Genomic DNA, 12,809 nt, shown 5'->3' with positions numbered 1-12,809 from the left:
TAACAATCGCGGGCTTAAACCTTTCACTGTCCTGAATTGTAGTGTTCTGGGGAGATCAGCAGTGTGAGAATTGAGTTAGTGTCCAAGGTTTCGGAGACCGTGTCTGCCACAGTCATCACGACTTGATGTGATACGTGACTGGAATACCTGTTGTATTTATAAACACGGTCTCCGAAACGTTGGATACCAACTTAGATCTAACATGGTTGACTGTCCGAGAAGACTTTAAGGTGTTAAGAAGCCGAAAGCTTGAAATCTTATTTAACTATTACGAAGTTCCTCGTTATGTACTACACGATTCAAAATTTCACTCTTGTGCCTGTGTTACCCATCTAAGTTCCGGCTGCTGTCTGTGTATCGGCTCACGTGGTAGAAAATTTAAGTTTTTTAAGCTCTGGATTTCAGGGGACGTATTTTATCGTTTGTAAAAAAATACATTTTATTCCTAACTCTTGTAAGAAGTTTGCTAGTAGGCTGCTATTTTCATTTCTGAAACTCGGTCTTTAGCAGCCTTTTTTGATGCCTTTGTCTCTGAAGCATTTGTTTCATTAATTCCATAGCATTTAGAAGGTTCCTGATTTTTCATTTTAATTTTTTTAAGTAGTTTCCTTTGTTAACTCCACATTACGAGATCCTACAAACTGCTTCCAGGCTACCAAGTATGGTCAAAAATATGCAGCAGTTATGAGACCAATCTCAATCACCGTAATGTGTTTTGGAATAACAACGCACAAGGCCATTATTAATCACCCACAATTTCAGTGCAACATTTAAGATAACACAACATTTTTTTATTGCTGTTGGACACACGAAGGATGAAGTAACAGGATAAGACTCATATTGAGGACATTCGTAATTTGTACTCCACCAGACATTATTATGGTGATCAGATCAAGGAGGATAAGTTGGACGGGTCATGCAGCATGATTGAGAGAAGTGGTAAATGTTACATAATTTAGGTATGGAGACCTGACGGGCAGAGACGGTTTGAGAGACATAGGCGTATATGAAAAAATGATATTAAAATTAATCTTTAAAAAATAGGATACGGTGTCATGGAATTGATTCTGGCCTATGTAGTGACCTATGTTGTACACAAAGTAATGTTTCCTAGGGTCCCACATGACTGGAAAATTATTGCCCAGCTGAGTGAATATTTCCTTCTCAGGAAGGACTCTATGGTATTAATTAATTTTTGTATAATAGCCTGGAAGTAAAGATTCAAGGGTTCTTGATGTACGGAGGTTTTCTAATCTCTGTCACAAAGTTAAAGATACTGGAATGATGTATGCTTTAGAGCGCACCAAAATTCAAAACGTGTTTTTACTTCACGTCATAGGTGTCAATAGGGCAACGAAATGAATAACAAATCCAACTATGTTATCAAAGGCAACAATGCCACCCAAGGTTACTGTTGCAGCATTAAAGGCGCAACAGATAGACATGGGCGTTCTTCGTCTAAGCAAAAGCGGAAAATATATGTAGAAACCTGAACGAATCATGCAAATAGTTTCATCATGATGGTACTGACAACTTCAACTCTTAGGGCACATTCTTGAAATGTGGGCTGAACCGCGAAAATCAGCTTAAGCCTAAAGAAATGTAAATACAGTGGGTGGTCTTCAGGAAAGGTTGAACAAATCCTGCAGCTCAGAGAATTTAAATTCGTGTTATGCTTGAACTCGTATCTTGCGGCAAGGACGCAGTTTTGTTTTCGCATTAAATGCGTACCACACAGTGAAAAGTTTAATACTGCTCATGCATATGTATGAAAAATGAGGAGGGGTGTTTAAAAATCATGAGCTTAAAATCTTTCATTGCAGCCTTTAGAATTAGATCTGGGTGGTAAGGAAGAAGGAATTTATTGCATAGAAGTAATTAGCCACGTGAAAACTAGGAGGAATAAAAGTTAATCCAGCGAGTTTTATTTTTTTAAGATGGTGTAATCCAACAACAGACGCTGCTAGTTGTGTTTTGTACATTAGCCCCTCTTTTAGGTAAATGAAATGAAAATGTTGGATGACCGTGGCTGTATTCTGAGCTGTAGTACCGTGTGTTCTGGCAGATACTGACCGATGTTTTAGAGGAGCTTAGTGCCTTAATGTTATGATGACAGAAAGCAGTCGCCTTTATTACTTATCACCACAAGAACCTCTCAAGAAGTCAGATAATATCAAGGCATTTTTTATTATTGGTGGGAAGATCACATGTGTACTGAATTGTGGTTACAAAATCTGAGGAGGTTTAGACGTAGATTGGTTTACTATGAACATTAATATTAAAGAAATGACTTCTGAAACTAGAATGAAATGGTTTATATAATTAAATGGAGACCGTTTGTGATAATTTTAGTCGGGGTAATGCAGGTAAGTCTGGAGCCCCCCTCCCCCTCAAGCAGAAAACCATATCCAATCCCTTTGAATAATTTACTTTAGAGTTTCTCAGGTTAAGTTCTTTACCATTGCCGATGCAAAATAGAGAAGCTTACATAACCATGGACTTAATTTAGCACCTGACTGTAGGCATCAGGCCGTAACAGGACGCCTAATAATCAAGGAATATTGTGGCTTACCAGCGACAAAACGTCGGATTCTGTAACATAGAATTTCTCTATCAGTTATCACCAGCTTAAGGAATATCCTATCATTTAGTGCATTAGCCAGTTGTTTAGTTATATGGTTATTTATTCAGATGTCTTTGACCAGAGTCGCCTTCATTTCCAGATTTGATGTGGGGTCAATCCAGCGTCACGGGGAACCGAAGGTGGCCGCTCATCTCCATCTAGTTCCAAGCTTAAGAATGTTTGAATGTGCACCTCCCTTCCCAATGTTTCACTTGAAAGGCGGTGGCATTAAGAATTTTCGGAACACGGTGTCTAATAAGGTAAGTGCGTGTGCCAAAGTATAGATTTCCTTAGTTTATTTATCGTTGTTTCTTTGCGATTTTGCAAACGTCATTGTCTCTGATATTTATTTACTGCGCGTACAGATCCGTAACTGCAAACCTTCCACACTACACGAATACTACATAGGCTTAGCCGTAACTTGCGTTACTTTGTGTTTCGTTTAACAAGACAACATACCAATATATATATATATCAATTAGGCTTGTTTATGCCATAAACTCTTTCAGATGGCAACGTTTCAAAATTGCGTAGGATTGAACCCCAAGGACAAAATTCTCATTAAACTTCAGTTATTTATAGAACACATACTCTAAAAAAAATAATAATAATAGGAACTGTCTCCAGGTCACTCAGAAAATATTTAGCCAACATTCCGGGCGAACACATCAGGGAACTGCAGAAAACTGCCATTTTAGGATATTCATACATCATTCGAAAGACGCTGTCGTAAAATATGTAGTCGTCTCTAACACTAAAACTGTATAATATATGTAACCTGTATTAAATACAAAATGTATTTCGGAAATAGCTGCTACACTATGTACCTTAGGGGCAATGTTTGTCTCGGGTACATAGAAGTAAATACCCTACAAAATGGTGAATAGATGGAATAATAATAATAATAGCAACAATAGCAATAATAGCAATGAAGGGTTTTGTGTTCCAAAAAAGTGTACGCATAGCGTGAAAGATGTTTTATTCCTTTTGAGAAATAAAACCGGAAGTCTGTGTAATATTTTGCATAGATCAGTAAGCGTTTTTCAAGAGTCTAATGTAAAATTCTGGGGATATTTCGCAGTTTGGAACGCGATTTGTGCACGAAAATATAATTGTGGGCTATTTATTCATGACACCTCACCACCAAATACCAGGCATTTTAAGGTGTCCTTAAAAAACTCCTTGCGTCTGTAGCTCTTTGCTAGCATAATTTAACTCTCTAGTTACAGCGTTTTATTTATTTATTTTTTCTTCTGAAAAAAATATTAAGAGCGCACACCAACTTTATAGTCATTCTGTATAATGCAGTTTGAGTAATACATTCTTGCGAGCATGCCGGTTGTCTGTGGTGAGCTAACTACAGAAGCTAATGCACTCCATTAGTCGGGCAGCATGATTTGTGTTAGTTCCATAAACAAGTAGCTGCTGGAGATATATAGGCTGTAGGAACATAATCAGATGTAACAGTGTTTGTTAATAGTGAAAGCGAACAGGCGACAGGATTGGGTTGCTAAGCGACGTGACGGATCACGGACGGCCATTTGCACAAAAATTTATAGTGTGGTAAGAAGAAAAACTGGCTCAAACCCTAGTGTTTTAACTGGGTCTATTTAGGTCAGAGGAGTGCCGCCTTTACATGGTATTTAGAGACCTCAAGGGTCTCTAAATACATTAGCTCTGTCGGAATATTTTATCAGCCTGCCTTAATAGATATTAATTTCATTTTTTTTAACATACTGACTTTGTCTGGTTCCCAGAATAAGCAGATGGCTTTCTCAATTACATTTGACGGCTATTTTTTTTACAGTATGGCGCATAATTAATCATCCCATTTAAAAATAACTACCTTTTAAATGTATTAGTTGTTATTATTCAGAAATAAGGTAGAGGCGTTGAAAATTATTAGAAAGTCCAGCAGCATGCGACAATTGTTTAATTATTATTTCGTAAATAACTGCTTAATTTCATTGACGCAGAGATAATTTCACAGAAATTTTAACAGCCGAATGGCTGCAGCCAATCTTAACGCATATTTTTGCGTACAAAATTTAGCTTGTGCAATAATTTCAGCCAACAGATCAGGAAAAAATACAAATAACACTCCCCAGGTGGTTAATTGTGCGCCATTATGGAGAGGTGGTTTCTTGGGAGTACAAACCGAGTTTGTAAATATAATTTGTATGGTCATCAGGCTTTGAAATACGACACAATGAAAGGATTATTAGTTAGTTTCCAACCTGTAGTTGTTTAGGTATGTTTTTTCACTAAATGTTTAAAATGTGTGCATAATTTGTGGTTAATGCATCTGTCGAATAGTGTGATGTCACATTTCTTCCGTTTGTAGATCTTGAATTTATTTAAAATCAGAATATGTTTGTGCTTGGCTTGTAGTATTTGCAAGAGTTCGTGTTTGAGTCAAGTTCTTGAACTACAAATAGGAATTATAGAAATTTGGAGATGTATCCGTATTTAAATCGAGATAATATTTATGCTGAATTACAGGAACGACGAAGGACGGCCACTTTTATTACGAGTTACAAAGATCAGTTATTAATATTTAGGTAAAAGTCAACATTTTCTCTCAGTATCAAACGTAACTTCGAAAATATACCTTGTGAATGAAACTCCAAGTTAATATATATCGAAACATGTGGTAAATATTGTTACCATTGGTCTGAGTAGTGCTAAGTAACGAAATGAAAGTTGGTTATTCTAGTAGTGGTAGTAATTTTGAGGAGGGTGGGAGTAAAGAGATGGCTCCCAGGGACTCATATATCTTGGTCAACAAAAGGAGAAAAGTGATGCTCTTATGTGTCTGACTTCCAGACAATAGTACACAGAGCGATAATTAGTAAAGAAGTTAAATAAATCAAAACTTGAATCAACTGTCGGAGCAATGAATTATACCTGCTGCTGAGATGCTCTGAGGGTCTTTAGTGTAGTACCATAACTCGTGACGATGCAAAATTGACTTCCTTAATTAAGCCGGTATGGCAGGACTCTGAATTTGTTCAAATATTATAGAGGAAATAGAGAAGTTACATTGTTCACCAAATAAAACTAACTAACTAACTAACTAGATGGCTTACCGAACCCGAAGGTTCATCACCGAATTAACCAAAGCCCTCCACCGGACCCTGTCCTGGGCCAACAAAATCCAGTTTCCTTCAACTCCTATCTCCCATAGATCCCGCCTGAGATTATCCTCCCATCTACGTCTAGGTCTCCCCAGCGGTCTCTTCCCTTCAGGTTTCCCAACCAGTACCCGGTGCACACCTCTTGTCCCATCCATGCGCGCTACATGTCCCGCCCATCTCACTCTTCTCGACTTAATCACCCTCACAATACTGGGGGAGCAGTACAGATTTTTAAGCTCGTCATTGTGCAGTTTTCTCCACGCCCCATCGTCTTCCCTCTTAGGCCCAAATATCCTCCTCAACACCCGATTCTCAAACACCTGCAATCTGTGTTCCTCCCTCTGAGTGAGAGACCATGTTTCGCACCCATACAAAACAACAGGCAAGATTATTGTTTTGTATACTTTAATTTTCAGGTTCTTAGAAATCAGACGGGAAGACAAAATATTTTGGACTGAGAAGTAGCAAGCATTTCCGGAATTTAGTCTCCTCCTAACTTCCTCACAAGTATCATTTTGATTTGTTATTGTTGTTCCCAAATATTTGAACTTTGTAACCCTTTCAAAGGATTTATTAGCTACCCTAAGATAATTTTGCCCGCCTGTCTTCTGATGACGAGATACTAACATGTACTTAGTTTTTTCTGAATTTACTTCCAGCCCCACTTGTCTACCAGCCTCTAGTAAAACTTCTGCGTTCCTCTTTATTGTATTTATATCGTCCCCCAATAAATTAACATCATCAGCATATGCCAATAGCTGATGTGTCCCGTTCAATTGCAAACCCTCCTGCCTACCTTGGACCTTCCTGATGGCGTATTCTAGCGCAAAGTTAAAGAGCAAGGGAGACAAAGCATCTCCTTGTTTTAGACCGTTCTTGATGAGGAATGTCTCAGATACATATTTACCTACTCGAATTTTGCTGCAGGTTTCATTTAAGCACATTTTTATTAGACCCACTAGCTTCTTTGGTATACCAAATTCAATAAGAATATTATATAGCACTTCTCTCTTCACAGAGTCATAGGCTTTTTTGAAATCTATAAATAACTGATGTACAGTCCCACCGAACTCCCATTTTTTCTCTAGTATCTGACGAATGCAAAAGATCTGATCAATCGTTGATCTGTTTCGTCTGAACCCACACTGATGATCCCCAATAGTTTCATTCGCATATGGGGTTAATCTTGCCAAAAGAATGTTGGATAGAATTTTGTATGAGGTTGATAGCAGCGATATTCCTCGGTAATTACCACACTCAGTCTTGTCCCCCTTCTTATAAATAGGAATAATTATGGATTCCTTCCATTGATGTGGCATCTCTTCCTTATCCCAAATTAACTGAATAAGCTTATGGATCCTCATATGCAACCCTTTGCCACCTGCTTTAATTAATTCGGCCGGAATCTGATCAATTCCTGGAGATTTATAACTTTTCAACTTCCCAATGGCTAGTTCCACTTCATCTAAGCTAGGTTCTGGCACCAACAGTTCAGCTGTATGCATTTTAATCTGTCTAATATCACCAGTATTATGAACATTTAAGAGCTCGCTAAAGAAATTTTTCCACCTATTCACAATTTTTATTGGATCTGCAAGCAAATTGCCACTATCATCCTTTACCAAATTAGTCTGGGGTTGATATCCTTTCTTAAAGTTATTAATGCCTCTGTACAGGTCTCTGATGTTTTTTTCCTTATTATTTGTCTCAAGTTCAGCAATTTTGCCCTTCAGGTATTCCCTTTTCTTAGTCCTAAAGGTTCTACTAGCCTCACGTCTCACGTTACATAGATTATCCGCATTTGTTTTGTTTGGGTTCTGCAACCATTGAAATTTTGTTTGCTTCCTTCGATCTATTAATTTTGAACATTCTTCATCAAACCACGGTTTATTTTGCTTTCTCCTGTAGTATCCTAGTTTCTCTTTTGCTGAAATTTTGATGCAGTTTCTGACATTTTCCCACTCCCTGTTGATGTCCACACTTTCATTATCCTCATTTGTCTCTAAAATTTGAAACCTATTCGAAATTTCAACTTGATATTGTTCCTTTGCCTCTCCCTCACTTAATTTTTTCAAATCAAATCTTTCTGTGTCAAAATTTTGTTTAGTTCGTCTACTTACTGAAAGCCGCTCCCTCACTTTTGCTACCACCAGATAATGATCAGTGTCGCAATCTGCTCCTCTGAATGATCTCACATCAATTACATTTGTCTGCCTTCTCTTATCTACTAAAACATGATCTATTTGATTGTGTGTTCTGCCATCTGGGGAAGTCCAAGTGTATTTATGAACATCACGGTGTGGAAATTTTGTACTTTTTACAATTAAATCTTTTGACGTAGCGAAGGTCACTGCTCTGACGCCATTATCATTACTAAGTGCATGGAGACTCTCGCTGCCTATTGTGGGTTTGAAGACATCCTCCCTCCCAATTTTTGCATTGAAATCTCCTAGCAGAATTTTCATGTGATACTTGCCAAATGTATCAAATACTGATTCCAATTCTTCATAAAAGCTATCCTTGATATCATCGCTTTTGTCTTCAGTTGGGGCATGAACATTAAGGACAATGATGTCGCACCAACGTCCTTCCAAAATTACGTAAGACAACCTGTCACTAACAAATTCTACTCTCTTAACTGCTGCCCTAATTCTGCTATGAACAAAAAAACCCGTCCCTAGCTGATGATTGTCATTCCCCTTTCCATAGAAAAATGTAAAATTGTCCACTGGGATCGTGCCCTCCCCCTCCCATCGCACTTCCTGCACTGCCACTAAGTCTAACTTATAATTACCTAATTCCCTACACACTGATTTCAGTGCCCCAGCCCTATAGAGGCTCCTAATGTTCCAGGTACCAAATCTCATGTCCTTTTTCAATTGCCGTGGTCGTGCCAAAGAGTCCGTCCTGATCCGAGGCTTGGTTGATTTTTTCGTAACACATATTTTTTTTAAAGGTGAAAGGTTGTTAGCCCTACACCCAACCCCCAACCTGGAGGACCAGGGTATCACTCTTAGTCTAGCGCATCTCCTTAGACCTGTCCGGCTTGGGTGACCCTACCATGAGCCGAAGCTCAGGCCGGCATAGCCCTAAGGGTCATTTGAGCACGCAAGCCTCCTCACCCGGCAGATTGCCTTCGACAAGGTGGTGATACCTTCGAGAAGGAAATAAAACTAATGAAGGCAAAATGTGCATTGCGTGTAACATACCTGCGAAGGAATGCATACAAATTTTAGTCTGAAAACCTGAAGGGAAAATAGCGCTTGGGAGTCGCAGGAAAAGAAGAAATGTAGTGTCAAGGTGTGGACTGGATTACTCTGTTTTCTGGGTTGGGTTATAGTCTTCCATTGACTGTAACATGTTTTTAAATTAAGGAATAGATTAAACAGTGTATCCGGGACGTTTCGGGAATCTACACTTTAGAATATATTTAAAGTGGGCGTTACTCATGGACAGGAGCTGAAAAAATTGAAAAAAGAAAATTGACTAAGGACCGGTAGAAACATTTTATTCTGGTGTATTAAGAAAACTTATGTACCGTTGGAACAAATCAAGGTAATTACGTAGAGACGAAAATTCCTGTCTGTCTAATAATTAGTTTGTGGCTACCTTATGAAGACTTGTAAAGCGGTTTATTTATGTTTTATTGCTTTTGTTTGTAGTTAAGTCTTGTGGTATGTTTAAGAGTTTATATGATGAGCTTCCATGTCTCTAATGCAGTTACTGTAGAACGTTTTTAACACATACAATTTTACACTGAGCATTTTAATGATCAGCTTCAGACTTGTTTCCCACTACTTGTGACGTTACTTAGACCTCAATTTCCTAATAAAATATTATATAGAAACAGTTTATTCTACAACAGGGATGTAAAAGAATTGACAGTAAAGTTGTTTCTACCCCAGAGTAATTCGTTCATCAGAATGTGGCCGTGTGATGTGAAGCCTTGTTTCTTGAACAATTTTTATAACGTGAACAACGTGTATTGTATGTTTTTTTCGTGCTTTATTCCCCAAACCAAATTCAGCCAGCGATTGAATTAATGTAAAAGTAAATTATAATCATTACATAATCCTAATCATGCAATCTGGTATTTAACTTTTTATTCTGAATTATTTAATGCAAATTTAATAATTTTATTGACATATAAGTAACGTACTGTATTTATTATTATTATTATTATTATTATTATTATTATTATTATTTATTATTGACTGCAAATGAGTTTATACCCGGTGGCAGTGACCTACAATAAGACACAAAACAATAAGACACAACAGAACAATGAAATACATCAACACATTGAGACAGAACAAAACAATAAAAAACAAATATAAGACACAACAAAAACAATAAGACACAACAAAACAACACATCCCACTCAAAATAAAACAACTCATAAGATTACAAAACCATCTAACCTAATACAAAACCATCTAACCTAATACAAAACCATCTAACCTAAGACAAAACCATCTAACCTAATACAAAACCATCTAACCTAAGACAAAACCATCTAACCTAATACAAAACCATCTAACCTAAGACAAAACCATCTAACCTAATACAAAACCATCTATGAGGTATGTATTATCTTACTTGATCATGTGGTGGTTTTTATCCGATTAGAAAATTGTTTTTGGAATACGAAAATTTATTGACTTGCTGAAAAATACCAAAAATTTGAACTTATCTTCAATGATTTCAATCAAATAATAATTTTTAAACACATTTTAATATTCTCTTCGCCTCTACATTTTGTATAATTTTGAGTTATATGCATCCATGTCTGCGAAATTCAGTGGCCACATTGGCAGGCACCAGGACTATGGGGCCAGTAGTGTACATACGGTGTTTCTGAACCGAGGAAGCTCACATGAGCAAATCCGAGATTTCACTCCACACCTCCTTACAATCTCCTCGTCCCTCCGCCTGGGAACCTAAATACGAACGTCAGTCACATAGTTGATCTCTTGATGTCGTACCGTGCATTTTCCTTGTCACAGTATGTCTATTATGCTTGTACTATTGACATTATTTTGTAAACATTTAAAATTATATTTACAGTAGATTATTCAGTTATATGGTTTTAATATTTACTGAAGATAACTGTCTCTTGGGATATTACACTCTACGGTCTTACAGATAAATTACTGATAAAATATTCAAAGGAGCTTACTTCCTCCGTCTTCTTGTTCATCGTAAACAGCTAGCTCTTCTGAAGTGCGACTTTCCAAGAGACAGACGGCTTCATATTCGTCGCTGTGAGAACCTTAAATCTCACCAATGTAATCACATATAACGGCAGTAGTGTTGGGATGTGACTTATTTATCTATGCTATATCAACTATGGTCGTTGTTTGACGTAAAGAGTTGATCCTCGGGTTATTTAGCGACACTGTTTCAACTACATATTACTTTGTTTTGCGTAATATAATGAGAAAAGATGCCCTTGAATGGTATGTGAGAATTTCGAATAAAAGACCATGGTCGCTATGAGGAAAAACGCAGATAATGTTTGTTTATGTTGGTCGACATTCCGGCTGAAATTCGCGTCGCGTACCAGCCGAATACATAAGCGATAAAGCCGCTCTTTTATCTACCAGCTGTTAAGGTTTGCCATGTCCTCTTGATATAAATGTATAGCAATGTAGAATGAAGCAAGTCGCTATAGGCTTTTCACCTTAGAAGCGGACTTGAAACATTCTCGACGGACAGCAGCGACTTCCTTTGTTTCTGAGTACTAAACAGTGTTTAAACTAGCGGAACTAATTGTAGTATTCGCGTAGGAAAATAATTAAGGTGCAATAAAATTGAATATAAGAAAAACGTGGTTTCTCGGCAAAAATATTTTAACCGCAAGTAGTCCATAGCGAAATGTTTCTTGTGTTTATTTAACTCATTTCTTGAACGTATTAGACATGTGATAAGTTACAGGAATTTTATTTCTTTTGTTAAATTATTTATCTTTTCATTTTTTCTTCCTTACTTCTGTTTCTTTATTTCTTCTCTGTTTCGCCATCTCGTCTATCATTTTCTTATTTAATTATTATACTTTTTACTAGTTTATTTATATCTATTCGTTTATTTAATCTTTCTTCCATTATATCTTCTAACCTTCATTTACTCTATTTCTTATCCATTCTTGTTATTTTTTTTCCGTGTTGTCTTCTTTAATTCTTGTCCTTCGTTGCCGATTCTAGTGGCCGAGAGGTTATTACTGCTTCTTCATGTTCTCTAGGATCAGGGCTCACATCTCGGTTTGACTGTTCTGACTGACGTTTTTATTGGTTTCCTCAGTCCGTGAATGCAAATATCGGGATAATACCTCAGTTTCGAAAACATCCGTTCCCATCCACATTCTTTCCAAGCCCTGATTCATTAGTCGTGCTATAATTTTAATGTATAAAATCTGAGCTGCCGAGAGCAAACAAACAAACAAACAAACAATAAATAAGTACAGTATCTTTTGTATTTTTCTTAATTAACTATCAACGGGCAGCAGACCTTCTGTTGTCCGTCGTTGTCCATGCACTTGACATAGCCGACAAATCATCCAGACTTCGATAAAAATCAGCTGACAGGATTCGATCTGCATATGTTTAACTCTAGGCAGTTTCGGGAAGGCGTAAGTCAGCATATCGTGTAGAGACGGGCTGTTATAATAATGCATACATAATTAAGACTCGTAATTCTCTAGTGTTAGGAATTTCGCAAAGTGCTTTATTTCAGCTTGAACAGCGGACAAACTTGACAAGTTGCATATGAAAGAACAGACGTACAGCCTATCTGTCAACAGTATTCTTTATTGGCTGTTTCGTATTTGGAAAGAGTGTTTTGTTTTTGTTGGATTGAGTTCTTGCCCATAAGACTGAACTCCATTTGAACTACAGTAATATTTTTCAAACTAACTTTTAAGTGGAGCGAGACTTTCTTACTTTTTTCTCCGAAGGCTTAATATTATTGCCAGTGTAATTTATTGCATAGTTAAAATAGTACATTCAGAGCCCCAAGGTAATTCGTTGAGACCTACATCTACAGTGGTCATA

At 37.2% G+C, this 12,809-nt stretch overlaps 1 protein-coding gene across 1 annotated transcript in view; it reads left to right on the top strand.

Annotated features, from left to right (window-relative positions):
- The window catches only part of LOC110839745 (uncharacterized), a 276,902-nt gene that overhangs the window by 89,299 nt on the left and 174,794 nt on the right, over positions 1–12,809 (top strand). The window contains exon 4 of the mRNA XM_087353669.1: positions 2,724–2,883. The gene's annotated coding sequence lies outside the window, so the exon portion shown is untranslated. The remainder of the gene's footprint in view (positions 1–2,723; positions 2,884–12,809) is intronic.

This window comes from Zootermopsis nevadensis, unplaced genomic scaffold (assembly GCF_977971745.1).
Source record: "Zootermopsis nevadensis isolate Lab colony 2312 unplaced genomic scaffold, Znev_1.0 Znev_ptg000022l, whole genome shotgun sequence".
In the NCBI taxonomy this organism is placed as follows: domain Eukaryota; kingdom Metazoa; phylum Arthropoda; class Insecta; order Blattodea; family Termopsidae; genus Zootermopsis; species Zootermopsis nevadensis.
This window is presented reverse-complemented; position numbering and strand designations above follow the sequence as displayed.